The 16,767-nt window shown below is 42.2% G+C and overlaps 1 protein-coding gene across 2 annotated transcripts in view; it reads left to right on the top strand.

Annotated features, from left to right (window-relative positions):
• UCK2 (uridine-cytidine kinase 2) overlaps window positions 1-16,767 on the top strand; it is an 84,821-nt gene that overhangs the window by 46,523 nt on the left and 21,531 nt on the right. The window lies entirely within an intron of this gene.

Below are 16,767 nucleotides of genomic sequence, written 5' to 3' on the forward strand. Positions count from 1 at the left end.
GGCCTTAGTGCCTAGAGGTGGGAGGTGGTGCTTCCTTCTTACTTCCTATTTCTTTCAGACCATTCTCCCTCCCTTCCTCCTGCCTAAAACCCCAGCTTTGGATGTCACATTACCAGAGCCACTCACTACTCCTGAGCTCTTTCTCTGTGATTTTATCTCCTACCTTACTGTCTCTTTCTTTCCCGTATCATTCCTTCCTTTAGTTCTTGGCAATTTCAGTGTAAACATAGGTAATCGACTTTAGCCATTATCTCTCTGTACCTTAGACCTTATCATTACCAGTAATTGCAGTCCTCCATAACCTTAATTTAATGCATCCCATCCTCTGAGGACAACCTTCTATTTTATGAATTTACTTCTCTACTACTTTTATTTTAAAAACAAAAGAGACAACGGTAGATGGAAACTTGATTCTGCCTTTATAAGCACTGATTCTCTGTGCTCCACAATAACCTGGGCCATTTCCTGGACCACCCAGCCTGCTTCTTGAGGGAATGCTTTGTGATTTTGATTGTTTATAGATATTATGCTGGACCCCTGTTGACTCCAGTAGGGATGACACCATGTTTGAGAGACTGAAGAAAAGACCTGGAAATACCGAAAGAGACATAGGGTTTATTTGGGGGACTCACATACAGAGCTGTCCAGTGACGATGGGCTTGGCAGGAAGCATGCTGCTACCTTTTGTAAAAAACATGTAGAGTATATAGCATTTTCGTTTAGCATCCTCCACCTGGCAGCCTCCCAAAACAAAGGGTCTTCATCCCCTGCATTAAAAGGGATAGGCCAGGGGTTTGGATGTCTTTAATAGATAAAGAATGAATCTCCAGGTTGGCCACTCTCGGATTTCTCAGCCTGGAACTCCAAACCAACACTCTTCTCATTCTTAGGATATGCTTCAGTTATGGCTATCAGGTGCCTCTGCCACACAACAGAAATATATATATATATTTTTTAAACGTAAGAATTCCTTTTCTTCCATCTATACGTTGTTAAAATGGAAGATTTTTTTTTTTTTCTTTTTTTACCAAGGACATGAAAGGCCTTGCAGTTGCTTGGGCATGCTAGGAGAGGGTGCTGTCCTTTGCCCTGGTGTTTTCTTAGGTGGCCGTGGCAGGAACACCAACTCTAAGGAAATGGGTGCTTTTTCTTTCTTTCCTGGAACATAATGTATAATCACTAATGTGTTGTTTTAATTGTGTAGTGTGGTTTAATAGTATGATAATGTAGTTTTGTGCTGTTTTATAGATGTGAAGAAAATAAAACTAATGGGAATGAATCAGTGATGAAGTTTTCAACTGAGTTACCAAAAAAAAAAAAAAAAAAGCTTCTTAATGGAATTTCCTGGAAAGATTTGTCTAAATGAAAATTTGGTGGATCTTAAAGAAGATAATAATTTTTATTGAACATATAGTTTGTGCTAGCCACTATCTTAGGCATGTAGCTTATTAACACTTACGGCCCATTTCTGGAGTGGATATGGTTACCTACAGTTTAAAACAAGGATGCCAGTGTTCTAAGAGGTTGAGTTGCCCGAGATATCACTAGTGTGGTAGAGTCAAGAATCAAGCCAGGTCCTGTGTGCCCTGCTCAGCCTGACTGTAAAGGACTATGTAGGGAAACTCTCTGAAACCACGTTTTTCCTCTACTCTCACACCACAACAGTTAACACAGAAGACTTCTGTGACCAATTGTGGTGAGAGGGGGGATTTCCTCCCACAGCTAGGCACAGACACCAGTTGAGTGTCCTCCAATTTACTTGCTACACTATTTACCTGGAGAGTGTCAAATCCCACAGGTTGGACACTCAAGTCTCTAAGACTGCCCGTGCCCCCTGTAGACATGCAAACCTGAGCTTCTGGAACTTCTGACTTCAGGTTGGGATTCCCATAACCTACCCCCTCTTTGGGTTTGATTAATTTGCTGGAGTGGCTCACAGAACTCAGGGAAACACGTATGTTTACTGGTTTATTATAAAGGATATTTTGCAAAGGACACAGAGGAAGAGACGCATAGGGCAAGGCCTGGGGAAAGAGGTGTGGAGTTTCCAGCCCCTCCCTGGTGTGCCACCCTCCAGGAACCCCCAGGTGTCCAGCTCTCCGGAAACTCCGTGCACCCAGCCCTCTTGGATTTTTTGAAAGCGTTCCTTCCTACAATGCTCAGCCCTCTCAGGGGAGGGTTTGAGACCCACAATCTGAAAGGTGCGGAAAGATTAGATTCCTGCCTCGTGCCAGGTGAAAGGAAGGCAGGAAAGAGATTCTGTTTCCTGAGGCCTAACACACCCAACAGTATCACAAAAGATTGTAACAAGGGCTGTGGGAGTTATGAACCAGGAACCGTGGCTGAAAACCATTATAAATCATAACACCACAAGGACCTATATTTTGCTTTTTAGAACATTGTAGTAGGTGGGTAGTTTTCATCCGTCTTGCTTCTTGAAATCCATCTTGCCCAGAAGTTTATTGGGCATCTCTATGGAAACACAACACCTCTCTTAAATGGCAATTTCACACATCTGCAGCCTAATAATTGCTACTCATTTTGAAGACCCTGAAGCACACCACTGGATCTGGAAGTGACTTCTTAGTCACCAAGGAAACAGTAGATTAAGTCCTGTGCTCAGTATAGTTTTACTTCTAAGTTGAGTATTTAGTAAGTATGATAAATTATTAACCAGGATATTTGATGAGGTAGACACGCCTATATTCCAGACAGCAGCGGTTTACCATTAGAGCAAACAGAACACACCAGGAAAAATTCTGCAGGACAAGTTTGTAAAATGGAATGATACATCTTTATGACATACATCCTCTGCAAGGAGATAAAAACAGTGTATGTACAGAGTGTACATAAATAAAATTTGAAGAAAGTACTCACATCCTCTGTGATTTAAAAAAAAGAAATTGAATATACCCATTAAAAAAGTGACAGGTGTATTAGTTTTCTATGGCTATAGTAATAAGTTACTACAATCTCGATGACTTAAAATGACAGAAATTCATTCTCTTTTAGTGCTGGAGGCTGTAAGACTGAAATTTAGGTGTGGACAGCATTGACCTCTTCCGGAAGATCTGAAGGAGACACATGCCTCCATCCTGTCTCCCAGCTTCTGCTGCTATTCCTTGCATCACCCCAGTCTCTACTTTCACCTTTACATGGCTTTCCCTCGTGTCACTCTGTCTTCACCTTTACTGTTTCTTAGAAGGACATGTGTCATTGGGTTTAGGGCCCACTCTGATTCAGGATGATCTCATCGCATGATCTTTAACTTAATTACATGTGCAAAGACCTTTTTTCCAAATAAGGTCACATTTTGAGGTTGGGGGAGTTAGAACATGATTGTATATTTTGGGGGGCAACAATGTAACCCTCTTATAGCTCGTCCACTGGCCCCCCAAAATTTGTACTGTGTGCAGAATACGTTCACCTCATCCCAATTAATTATTAACACTGCTTTGTGAGGAAAAATTAAGAATTTTGAAAAGTGAGAGGCTAAATTTCAGGGGTAAATAAAAAGACAAATGGCAGAAGATGGATGGTCGCTAATCTTTTTTTTAGATAAACATTTTGTTTTGAGATAGTTGTAGGTTCACAAACACTTGTAAGAAATAATACAGAGAGATCCCATGTTACAAAAGACACCAGGATGTTGACGTTGACACAGTGAAGATACAGAACATTTCCATCACTGCTGCTGTTTTGCTGTTTATTACCTGCCCTGGATTTCCTGCCCCTCCGCCGCTCCCTGTCCCTAACCCTGGTCCACCACGAATCTGTTCCACAATTTTATATAAATATAGCCATACTGTGTGTAACCTTTTGGAATTGCCTTTTTTTACTCAGCACAGTTCTCTGGAGATTCCTGCAGGTTGTTGTGTATCAGCAGTTGTTCCTTTTTATTGCTGAGTAGTAGTCCCATCGTATGGATATACCATAGTTTAACCATTAGTCTAATGAAGGCCATCTGGGTGGTTTCTAATTTTCGGCTCTAACAAAGCTTATGTGAACATTTGTGTATATATTTTTGTGTGACTGTGTTTTCATCTCTGTGGGATGAGTACAATTGCTGGATCATATGGTAGTTTAGTTGCATGTTTGTTATTTTTTTAATATGCTTTTTTAAAGAGCAGTTTTAAGTTCCTAGCAAAATTGAGTAAAAGATAGAGATTTCTCTGATTCTCCTTGGCCCGACACATGCACAGCCTCCCCCATTATCAACACTCCCCATCAGAGAGGTAGTTAGTCATAGTCATGAACCTACATTGTCACATCCTTATCAACAAGTTCATAGTTGACATTAGGGTTCACTCTTGGTGTTGTACATTCAGTAGGTTTGACACACGTATAATAACATACTATCCACCATTATAGCATCATACAGAATAGTTTCACTGCCCTAAAAAAATCCTCTGTGCTCTGCCTATTCATCCCTGCCTTTCCCCTAACCCCTGGCAACCACTGATCTCATTGTTGTCCTTATAGTTTTGTCTTTTTTAGAATGTCATATACTGTAGTTGAAATCATACAGTATGTGACCTTTTCAGATTAGCTTCTTTCACTTAGCAATATGCATTTAAGGTTTCTCAATGCCTTTTCATGGCTTGCCAGCTCATTTTTTTTTCTTTTTTTTTTTTTTTTTGAGACAGAGTCTCGCTCTGTCACTTGGGCTGGAGTGCAATGGCGCGATCTCGGCTTACTGCAGCCTCCACCTCCTGGGTTCAGCTGATTCTCCTGCCTCAGCCTCCCGAGTAGCTGGGACTACAGGCATGTGCCATTACGCCCACCTAATTTTTGTATTTTTAGTTGAGACAGGGTTTCACCATGTTGGCCAGGGTGTCTCGATTTCCTAACCTCATGATCCGCATGCCTCGGCCTCCCAAAATACTAGGATTACAGGCGTGAGCCACCACGTCCGCTGCCATCTCATTTCTTTTTGGCACTGAATCACATTACATTGTCTAGCTGTACCACAGTTTACTCATTTACCTACTTTAGTACATCTTGGTTGCTTGCTTCCAAGTTTTGGCAATTATGAATAAAGCTTCTTAAATACCATGTGCAGGTTTTTGTGTGAACATACATTTTAAACTCCTTTGGGTAATGCCATGCTGGATTGTATGGTAAGACTGTTTAGTTTTATGGGAAACTGCCAAATTGTCTTCCAAAGTGGCTATACCATTTTGCAGTCCTACCAGCAATGAGTGAGAGTTCCTGTTGCTCCACATCCTTGTCAGCACTTGGTGTTGTCAGTGTTCTACATTTTGGCCATTTTAATAGGTATGTAGTGATACCTTGTTTTAATTTGCATTTCCCTGATGACAATAGATGTGGAACATCTCTTCATATGCTTATATGTCATCTGTATGTCGTCTTTGGTGAAGTGTCTGTTAAGGTCTTTAGACCATTTTTTGTCAGGTTTGTTTCTTACTGTTGAATTTTAACAGTTTTGTGTTTTTATTTTTTGGTATATTTTGGATAACAACCTCTTTCAGGCATGCCTTTTGCAAATTATTCTCCCAGACTGTAGCTTGTTGTCATTCTCTTGGCAGGGTCTTTTGCAGAGCAGACCACCATGCCTGGGTTGAGGTTCATTTTTTTGGTCAATGGATATCCATTCAGTTGCTTCAGCACCATTTCTTGAAAAGGCTGTCCTTCCTCCACTGAATTGCATTTGCATCTTTGTCATATCAGTTACTTATATTTGTGTGGGTCTGAAATAAGAGATTGGCCCATATCTACTGATTATTGTGTCGGTTTCACAAATTAATAAAAGAAAATCATCATATTCATAGGACGTTTGCTTTTTATTATTTAATATTATTATTTTGTCAGTAGTAGATTAGCCCTGAAAATTTATGATGACTTTCAGTATGATGAACTTACTCCTCCTTGTACAGTAACATGGTCTGTGTGGCTTTGGGAGTTCTTTTTTTTTCTCTTTTTTGATTCTTGGAGTTTTGGGGCCCCGGAGATGGTGGTGATGAATGATGAATTCAGCAAAACTTAGAAAGGAACAGTCGAGGGAATTGAGACAGCCAATAGAGGACTTGAACCCCTTTCTTCAAATGCTATGACGAATAAATAATAAGATTGGTTTTCAAAGATGTGAAAGAGACTCTCAAAAAGGAAGGGAAGTGGGTGCTTGGCATTGCTTTCTCTTTCCTTCCCCTGTTGCTCTGTATTTGGGCATTAGATGTGGGTGCTGGAGGAGAAATTAAGAAGAAATTTTTAAAAATCTTGATAACTAGACAGTCTGATTTCTGATTTTCCAGTTTGGATAAGCATTACTGCATGGAAGAATTAACTAAAATATACTTTGTACAACAACGCACTGTTGTGCTGTTACATCCACATTAAATGTTTACTCATGTGTGGCCTGCAATTTGGAAAGATTCAGCGGAGGATCCAACTGGCACATTGTGCTCTCTTGATCTATTCAGTTTTTTAAAGACGGAGGAAAGTCAGCTTTCGTTTTGTGTCTCATACCCAAGGACTTCAGTTCTTTCTTTCAGTCCATAATTTCTGTAATAAGCGTATTATCTTTGCTCAGTAGACCAGTCCCTAGCAAATGGGTGGGTTTTGGCGTGTCACCCAGGATAAGGGGCCCAGTTTGTTGTTTTTCACTATCCCAATTTGCCTCTTAACGCTCAAGTAAAAGGGGAAAGAAATAGACCCAGCCTCACTTGCACCCACAAGTCAGTAATAATTAATCTTCTAGCAGGTCTCCTTTTTGTTTCTACCTCTTGGAGAGGGCATCATAAGCGGCAGTTCACCAAAGTTAGCAACAAGCCTGGATCTATTCAGGTTTTTTTGGCGCGCGCGCGCGCGCGTGTGTGTGTGTGTGTGTGTGTGAGTGAGATGCCTTTTGTGTTTGTCCTGTGGGGACAAGTACAAAGTAGGATCCATAGATTCCATATTCAGCCTTAGCATAAAGACTGAAATTAATTACTATTCTTTATGGAATAATTTTTAATTCAATTGCGAGGGATACATTGCCCCTTGAATCTCAAGCATAGCCCTATTTTGTCTTTGCTTGGTGGTAGCTGTTAACCAGGCTCTGGGTGAGCGTAGAACTTGGTCTCACATAAGCCGTGTAGACACCTCTTTGCCTTTTTGTTTAAGATGATGTAGCAGGCTAGGCGTGCTCCCAGCACTATGGGAGGCCGAGGCGTGTGGATCACTTTGGGTCAGGAGTTTGAGACCAGCCTGGCTAACATGTTGAAACCCCATCTCTACTAAAAATGCAAAAAATTTGCTGGGTGTAGTGGTGCACACCTATAGTCCCAGCTACTCGTTAAGGCAGACGAATTGTTTGAACCTGGGAGGCGGAGGTTGCAGTGAGCTGAGATCACTCCACTATACTCCAGCCTGGGTGACAGAGTGAGACTCCGTCTCAATAAAATTAAAAAAAAAAAAAAAAAGATGATGTAGAAGAACCATAGTTCTCATTTTTGGCCAATTTGTCTTCCAGATTTTCTCCGTCATGTTTACCTATACCTTTTATGTGGTTATAGTCAGAGTATTTGTACTATATTCTCCATTATCTCCTGTCCTCATATTTATTTATTTACTCAGGGTGTTTTTTTATTTTCCCCCTATCTTGATCAATTTCACCGTAAGTTTGTTACTGGGCAAGAGGGTAGACATGTTGATTATTACTCTACTGCTTTTTAAAATGGGTTTACCAGTTCACAGCACAACAGCCGGCATGAGTGTACCAGTTTTGATGTGGTAAAGTTTTAAACAGTTGGTCTCCTCATTTCTGCTCCCGAAAGCACCCACGTGGGCTCATGTGTTTCCCAGAGGATTAATCCCAACCCCCTTAAGCATGGACTTAGACACCATTTTCAACCAAAGGATGAGCTGTAGGGGATCAGAAGTGACCTACCTTTCTCTTTTCTTGATGAAATATTTATCAGAAAAATCAACTTCTAAGAAAGTCCAACAAACATGTGCTTTGCAGAGCCCCTCAGGGAGTAAATTACAGAGCCTTGCTGAGAATGTTTTGCTCCTGGTGGTTCCAGTGTATTCAGTATACACATGTTGGCTTGTGGCTCTTTTCTCATCAGAAGATTTCCATCCCCTTCTGATGAGGTGGCAAGACAAGCCAAAGCAGTTGTGTGGTGGCGAAGAGCACGCATCCTGAAGCCAGCCCACCTGACTTTGAAGACAGGCTCAACTGTTTTTCAGACGTTTGACTTTGGTCTGAGTCACTTAATCTGCTTCTCTGACTCAGTTTCTTCTTATGTAAAATAGGGATAATAAGAATACCCACTTCATAGAGTTGATTTGAGGATTAAATATAACCAAGTATATATGAAGCCCTTAGAATAGTTCCTGGCATATAGCATGTTTTGTGTGTTAGCTATTATTATCATCACTCAGTTAATTTTGAACCACTTAATTTCCAGGTGCTGGTGAGTCTAAAGAGCAGAGCCAAACATGTAATTACATAAACCCAGAAGCGAATTTTTCAAATGTCTTTTCTAGTAATAGAGCTTAATGAGATTGGCACTTTAGGGAAAAGTCCTAGGAACCCGTTTATGTTGGTGACTGTTGATCAACCAGAAGATTTCTCAGACGCAGTCTAACATCTGCGTCTTTCTAGGCTGGACTACCTTTGCTGCACCAGCAGATGGATCAGGAGTTAAAACTGGGAGCTTCTGTTGTGGGGAATCTTCGTCTTCTACTGTTAATAACCTTTTGGGTTTCCCTCTCCTGGGTACTACTTTTCTCTATGGAGAGCTTGGTCTGTGGCACAAACAGGTGCTGAAAGGGGGAAGATACACCTCTGGATAAATATCTGGAGGTAGGCAGGTGACAGAGTGCCCAGTGGTCTGGGGACACTGGTTCAGGTGAATGTTCATCACCTTACCCTTTAAAACTCACATGGAAATGGCTTGGCTGATAAGTTACTTGTGGTTCCTGGGATAATTAAGGCAGCCTGATAGACCAGGACAAAGGATTTCCTCAGCTTTCCAGAGAACGTTTCTACCAAGAGCCATGTACTAAGGAGTGCTGGTTATGTGGGTGTTGACATCAGTATTAGTATCACTTCTGTTGAAAGTGACAGAAAACTTCTAAAACAGGGTGTAAAGATAGTCTACCTCATTCTTTCAGAATGTTTGTGCTGCTGTAACAAAATACCTGATACTGTGTAATTCATGAAGAACAGAAATTTATTTCTCACAATTCCGGAGGCTGGGAAGTCCAACATCAAGGTAGTGGCAGGGTTGGTGTCTGGTGAGGGCTGCTGTCTGCTTCCAAGGATGCACCTGGTTGCTGAATCCTCTGGAGGGGACTAATGCAGTGTCCTCACATGGCAGAAGAGCAGAAGAGAATGAATCCACTCCCTCAAGCCCTTTCATAAGGGGCCTCATCACCTCCTAAAGGCCCACCTTCTAGTACAATCACATCAGCAGTTAAGTTTCAGCATTTCAGCATGTGAATTTTGGGGGGGACACATTTAGACCTTAGCACTCACTCTTTTTTTTTTTTTTTGAGATGGAGTCTCGCTCTGTCACCAGGCTGGAGTGCAGTGGCGCGATCTCAGCTCACTGTAACCTCTGCCTCCCGGGTTCAAGCGATCCTCCTGCCTCGGCCTCCCAAGTAGTTGGGATTACAGGCACATGCCACCACGCCCAGCTAATTTTTTGTATTTTTAGTAGAGATGGGGTTTCACTATGTTGGCCAGGATGGTCTCGATCTCTTGACCTCGTGATCCGCCTGTCTCGGCCTCTCAAAGTGCTGGGATTAGAGGTGTGAAGCACTCACTCTTAATGGCTCTCAGCTCTAATTGTTTGAATCTTGGGCTTTTATTTAGCTGCTCTCCAATCCTTAGCATGATAGCAATGCTGCAAGGTGGCTGCTTGAGCTTCAGCTATCAAGTCTTCATTTGAGTCAACAGGAAAGAATGTCAAAAAAGGCAACAGTTGCATAGTCATGAGGAACTGCAAAGGAGGCTGAAAATGCATTTTGTGTGCCCAGCTAAAATTCAAGGACCGATGGCTTGAGCCCAGGAGTTTGAGGTTGCAGTGAGCTAAGATCACACAACTTCAAAAAAGACTTCTGATAAATTTGGACATTTCTGTTTAACAGACATTTGGGAGACACACCCCCACCCCCCACCCAGGTGCCTGAGAAGAAAAACTTAATCACACTCTTGGTCCTTATGCTCCAAAAGCTCTTCGGTTATTTGATTGACCCATGGCTGCTTTTTGGTACTGGAGAGAGAGCCTTATTAGTAATTTAGTGAGTTTCTAATTTAGATCCTGTATGTGATGGGGTGGGTGGGTGGTGGTGATTATATTGTAGCTAGGAGCTCCTAGTCAGCAATGCATGGGGTCTAGGGCCATCCGTGACTTCAAGAATCGATGGCCTAGGGCAGCCCACTTGGGTCCCCTTACACACTGTGGAAGCTTTGTTCTTTTGCTTTTCACAATAAATCTTTCTGCCGGGGTGGGGGGCGGGGGCGGGGAGGGGGGAAGAATAGATGGCCTTGCAGATATTCTGGGGAAGCATTTGAGTGACATCTCTCTGTTGTGCCACTTAACCAGTTGAATAGGAAGTTGAGCCAGCAGGTTTGAACCTTGTTCTTAGTTTTAAACCAGGGCAAATTACTGGTGCTTTGGTTTTCTAATGCTTGTAAATTAGAGCTTCTGAGCCTTGTGGGGAGCAACCCCTACCCACAAAGGAGTGATGTAATGTCTGGGGGCCGCGATGGTTTCTTCCTTTGAGATGGATACCATATAAGCTAGTGGTGATACTTACTTAATGATAGTGACAGGGAAAGCTACTGCCAAGAGTAATTGATGTGACCCACACATAGTCCCAGAGCCAAGGAGCTAGATGGGGTCTTCCTGCCTGAGGAAGCCAAGCTTCTGGCGTTCGGGCATTCTTCTCTGCTGTGATGTTTCCCATCCTGGAAAGCAGGAAGGAAATGATTAATCAGTGTGCCTCACCTGGAGCTGATTGGCTGTGGTTGCTAAGTTTTCCTCCCTCTGAGCAGCCCTCCCTGTGATTCTGAAGCAGCTCATCCAGAGTGTTACAACAGACATCTTGATGGGATTCAAAAATGTTGGGCAGCATGGTTATCTGGTCTTCTTCTGTAAGGATGACTGTGAGATGTGCCAGCCCATTCCTTTAGGGACACACCCAGCCCGACGCCCTCCCGAGGGCTGCGCTGCTCTGAGCTGTCCAGGCTTGGGCTATGTCAGGTTCTGAGCACTGAAGTGTAGTGGAGGGTATATGACAAAGAGGCGTCAGAGCCGATTGCCCTGCTTGTTTTCTTTTACTCATCCAGTGGTCTTGGAACTGGACAAGAGGATTTTGTGGATTCGATCCTGGAAGACGCACACTAGAACTAGCATAGCAAGATTGTGTCTAGGCTGTCAGAGCCACCTCCAGAGTGAGAACGAGTTTCGAGAACTATCCTTTCTGTAGCAATACAGGAACCTGTGCTGGCTCAACAGCTGCCCTTTTGGAAACTGCCAGCTGAAGGGGCCTGTTGATAAGCTGTTGACTGCTACTGTGGCTTCCCAAATGGGAGGTCTCTGCTAAAGGAGTTCATTGTTCAGCATGTCTAGTGGACCCTGGCTCCTAACAGCTGGATTCTTTTGAACATAATAAACATTTCTAGAACAGGTTTTCTTGGTGGGCTTTTAGCTTCCTTTTAATAGGCACATCACTTGCCTGCCTTTAGTTCTAGAAGTTCAACATAAATGTTGACTTTAATGATGCAGTGGGACAAAACAGTATTATATTTCTCATCAGTTCCCTCCCTGTCTCCCTTCCCCTGTCATTGTTTTCCAGAGTTAGAGTACGTTTATGGAGAACATTGGGGTGGATGCCAAAGCGGCTTATGTTCTAAAATCGTGAAAAGAATTGTGCAGTTGGAGTTAGACCTGTGGTTTGAGACTCAGCTTTGGGACTGAGCAAATCATTTCATGGGATCAGTTTTCTAAGCTTCAATTTCCTCATTAGGAAAAAAGAAGACAAAGTAATATTTCTTTGTAATAGAATTAAATGAGATAATGTCTTCAGAATGCCATATAAGTAAAGAAATTGTGAATCACCTGCACTGATTTCTTCCATAGGTTTTTTTTTTCCTTTCTGAAAATACCTTGTATTGACCTTCGCCTAACTTTGTATTTGGACAACAGGCCACAGTCCTAGCAGACCTTTAACCCTCCTGACTCCAATTTCAGTAATGTGTTAGAAGTGGCAGGGACAGAATATATTCTGGATTCATTACACTAAATATAGAGATATATACAAAACGAGGCTGAACTCACACTCCAGTGGGCGGTGTCAGTTTGCCTGTGAGACAGCGCCATGCAGCTGCAGCCACTAAGTGTCTAGGCACTGGAGACGGACTGCTGGAGTGGGAATCCTGGCTCCATTCGACCTCTCTTTGCCTCCATGTTTGCCATCTGTGGTGTGAGTGTGATAATAATTCCCATCACATAAGCTTGTGGTATGCACATGAGATCATTTTGAAGTACTGAGCCTAGTACCCAGCATATAGAAAGAAATGGGGCTTTTATTATAGTAATACTAATTTTTAATTGTGGTAAAATACACACAACATAAAATTTACCATCGTAACCATCTTTACGTGTACATCTCGGTGGTGTTGAGTATATTCACATTATTGGATGGCCAAATTCCAGAACCCTTTTATTGTGTAAAACAGAATAAGACAAAGTATATCCATTCAACAACTCTTCATTTTCCCCTCCCCTCAGCCCCTGGCAACCGCCATTTAACTTTCTGTTTCTGTGAATTTGACTACTTTACATAGTGGAATCGTATGGTATTTGTCTTTTTGTGACTGTTAGTATAATGATTAAGTCTTAGCCCACTGTAACAGTTGTACCCTTTCATGTTTTAGATTTCTGTAGGCTCAGGATTGCCTGCCTTCTCAAACCCTGGTTATTGGTGGATTATTTCTCTTTCTTTTCTTTTTTCTCTCCTATTTTTTAGAGATAGTCTTGCTTTGTTGCCCAGGCTGAAGTGCAGTGGCATGATCATAGCTCACTGCAGCCTTGATCTCCTGGGCTCAAGCAGTCCTCCTGCTTTAGCCTGCCACACGTAGCTGGGACCACAGGCACAAACATCATGCCTAGATAATTTTTGAATTTTTGTAGAGGTGGGGTCTCACAGTGTTGCCCACCCTGGGCTTGAACTCCTGGGCTCAAGTGATCCTCCTGCCCTAGCCTCTCAAATCACTGGGATTATAGGTGCACGCCACTGTGCCCAGCTGAATTATTCTTAAGGAACAAGATGACACTTCAGAGCTCAATTTCATCCTTTTGAAGAGAGGAGCAGGATTAGGCAAAAGGAGAACACAGAAATGATAGTGAAAGAGATACAGAGGTGAGCATTAAGTAAGCAAAAGAGCATTTATTCAGGGCAGAGTAGAGTCTCTTTGTGGGATTCCTTCTTCCCTCTCTGCCTTCTTCCCTACCAGGTAAAAATTCAAACCTACACAATAATAGAGAGGATGATACAACCAAACCCTAGGGACCTGTCAGCCAGATTCAACAGTTACCAGATTTTTTAGGGCCCATTTGTAACATGGCCCAGGTGGAAGAAAATGCCTAAAAAATCTAGATTAACCTAGAGGCAGGTGTTTCTTTGCTTATTTGTGCAATTTTATTTATGTCCTTCCTGATAAAGGGCTTCTTCTGCCTTGGGACTTCTTACTGTCTTAAGGTTGAGGTAAAGAGCCAGGACTCTATGAAACCGAGTTACTTTAACTTCATCCATGCAGGAGAGCACATGTGGCTTCTAAGGGTGGTCATAATGGAGTGTTTGGCGCAGGGCCTGTTGCCTAGTAAGTAATCATTTATACTGTCAGCAATGGTGGTGTGTTTGTAGAAGGGAAGGGTCACCAGCCAGGTCCTTGAAAACACGGGACTGAGATGTGCAGCTGGGGGTCAACACAGTTATACTGTATCATTGATCAAGGATTGGGATGAACGCTGATTTTCTAGAATTGCACCTACTGTATGTTCATTATCCCATTTTACTGGCCATTGTACAGGTTCTATCCTCGATTGTGCTGAGTTAAGGGAAACAGTTGTTTATCTGCAAAATTAGGTAGTGTAACTTTTTAATATGCTTTTTTGATGGTGATGGGATTGCCATTTACATTAAAAACATTTTATGGGTTTTAAGTATAAATAAAAATACCACAATTTGAATAACTAGAGAATATATATTTGGCTTCATGGATCACTTTGTTGTTTTTGTTCTTTGGAATTCTAGGAGGAATTCTGTCTACTAATAAAGGCTGTAGACTTTACCCTCCTACAACCTTAGTATGTAAGAAACGTCCTAAGATAGATGCCTGGGAGGAAAAGGAAATTGAGGGCCTACAGATGTTTAAAAACTTATAGTTTATAATTGCATAGAGCCTTTGATTTCTCCACCTCCCCCCTCCCCCCGTCCCCATCCATCTGTAGTACCCAGAGAGCCTTTGGTTTTGTTGTAATATTTTCACTTTTGAATCTAGTTTATCATATGAATCTGTTTTCTGTTACATTTTGGGGCATGGGAGGATCTGTGTTCCCAAAATCCAGAGTAGTTTTAAATGTTTTTCTGCGTCAATATGCAAAAGTATCATGAAAGCAAAATAAATTGAAAATAATTGAGTCAAAATATTATTGTTCCTCCAAAGATCCTTACTTAGTCGTGTGTCACAACTTGTATAACAGGACGTATTTTGCAAACCTGTTTAGTTTGCACTGACTTGTGCAACAGGAATGGCCAGTTTTCCTTATGCCCAGGGCAGTCAAACACAACTTTATAAGAATTGTAACTTTAAAAGATTTCATGTTTGTGTGTGTGTGTGTGTGTTGTTGTTAAAATCAGTTGGTGAAATAAATTCAATAGTAAAACTTCTAAGATTGAGTCATTAAACCTCTAAATATGCTGGGGGTTTTTTCTGTTCTATTCTGTTCTTTTTTTTTTTTGGATACAGTCTCACTCTGTTGCCCAGGCTGGAGTACATGGCACGATCTCAGCTGACTGCAACTTCCGTGTATTGGGTTCAGGCGATTTTCCTGGCTCAGCCTTCCGAGTAGCTGGGACTACAGCCATGTGCCACCATGCCCGGCTAATTTTTGTATTTTTAGTAGAGGCAGGGTTTGACCATGTTGGCCAGGCTAGTCTCAAACTCCTGACTTCAGGTGATCCACCCACCTTGGCCTCTTAAACTGTGGGATTATAGGCATGAGCCACCATGCCTAGCCTAAATATGCTGTTTTTCATCTCTATTATCCGGTCAACCAGTTTCTTTCCTCCTTTTTTGGAGACAGGGTCTCACTGTGTTGCCCAGGCCGGTCTCAAATTCCTAACCTCAAGCAATCCACCCCCCTCAGTCTCCCAAAGTTCTGGGATTACAGGCATGAGCCACCGTGCCTAGCAGGTCAACTAGTTTAATTAGAAGACTTGGGTTATGTCTTCTACAGCTTATGTAATATAGACATGTTTATTTTTAAATTAACCTTTGTATGAAATGAAAAAAGAAATCAGTTATTTGATAAATACAATCCTTCACTGCCTCATTCTGTTGAATGCACTTGTTTCATAATTTTCCTTTTATGAAGAGCATATGTTATCGAAGGGAAAAAAGGGGCAGATACATATATTACTATGTTTTTTCTTTTTTTTTTTAATTTTAGGATACATGTATTACTAACAACACACACAAAGCATGTAGGTTTGAGTTCATTTGGAATTGTCTTCTCCACTCTTGGTTGGGATACCCCTAAATTGTTTTAGATGTTGGTGGTGTTTGTGTTCTTTGTCACCCTGTCTATGGTGGCACACATTTGTGAAAAGGCCACCTGGTTTACTGTAGGTGTGGAGAAGTCCATGGCTGTGGACTGGAGCAAAAGTAACCAACAGAAGTAGGATTAACGCTGTGAGCATAGCCTCCTGCTAACTAGCTGAGCTTTCTGGCCGTGGTTTTTGGTTCCATTGATATAAAGAGATGTGCAGGGGCTGAGTGGCGTTCCATGCGTGTGCGGTCACCTTGTGATTCCAAGACACTGTGGCCCCTCAGCACATCCTCACCGTGCCCTCATTCTACTTTCTGCTGCTGCTGCCTTTTTTGTCTGTCTATACCAGGGTGCAAGCAGGCAGGATCAGTTAGCCCTACCTTTATCAGTGGCTTTCGGAAAGGATCTTCTGGAGGAGGAGGAGGTGGTGTGTGCTACCCTCCTTCCCCCACCATCACTGCAAGTACCTGAGAGTAGTAAGTTGTGTTAAGGAAAGGGAGGAAGGGACTTTGGGGATCCTAAGACTTCTCTGTCACAGGCGTGTCAGGTGGACTCTTCTCTATTAGCCTTTTCTTTCTTTCTTTTTTTTTAAATTTAACTTTTAAGTTCAGGGGTTTGTTATATAGGTAAACTTGTGTCATGGGGGTTTGTTGTACAGATTATTTCATCACCCAGGTATTAAGCCTAGTACCCATTAGTTATTTTTTCTTATCCTCTGCCTCCTCCCACCCGCCACCTCCAGCAGGCCCCAGTGTGTATTGTTCCCCTCCCTGTGTCCATGTATTCTCATCATTTAGCTCCCACTTATAAGTGAGAACATGTGGTATTTGGTTTTCTCTTCCTGCGTTAAGTTTGCTGAGGATAGTGTTCTCTAGCTCCGTCCACGTTCCCGCATAACACATGATCTTGTTCTTTTTATGGCTGCATCCCTTAGCCCTTTAACTCATCATGCGTGACAGCTGCCTTTGAATTCTTCCTT

The sequence above is a fragment of the Macaca fascicularis genome, chromosome 1 (genome assembly GCF_037993035.2).
Source record: "Macaca fascicularis isolate 582-1 chromosome 1, T2T-MFA8v1.1".
In the NCBI taxonomy this organism is placed as follows: domain Eukaryota; kingdom Metazoa; phylum Chordata; class Mammalia; order Primates; family Cercopithecidae; genus Macaca; species Macaca fascicularis.